The sequence below is a fragment of the Alligator sinensis genome, unplaced genomic scaffold, assembly GCF_000455745.1.
Source record: "Alligator sinensis unplaced genomic scaffold, ASM45574v1 scaffold1575_1, whole genome shotgun sequence".
NCBI classification, from domain to species: Eukaryota; Metazoa; Chordata; order Crocodylia; family Alligatoridae; genus Alligator; species Alligator sinensis.
The window spans coordinates 212,412-212,765 of NW_005843253.1; the positions used below are offsets into that span (position 1 = coordinate 212,412).

General features: G+C 41.5%; 1 pseudogene; it reads right to left on the minus strand.

Moving 5' to 3' along the window:
• Positions 1-354, minus strand: part of LOC102385738 — an 11,545-nt pseudogene that overhangs the window by 3,263 nt on the left and 7,928 nt on the right.

Genomic DNA, 354 nt, shown 5'->3' on the forward strand with positions numbered 1-354 from the left:
GACAGAAAAAAAACCATTTATCTCCAGAGTTATGGGTGCATACTTCATGGACAGAGACTCATTTGCAGCTCATTCATTCCCTCTTTCCTGCTCAGGGAAAAGTTACCATTTTAATTTTTTCACAGCTGAACTGTTAGCAGATCTTGGGTGCTCAGCCAAAATCTGAAACTCTGGCTGCTGTGAAGACTGGATCCCCTGAGCAGATTTTGAAGAGAACTAAAAACCGATCTCCAGGGCTGTGAAATATGAGGAGAGAGACCAGGAGAACAGAAAGCAAGATTTCCAAAGAGAAAAGCTTGATTTCTGGAACATGCAATCCTAAAAAAAAAAGGAGAGATGGTCATGAATGCCTGT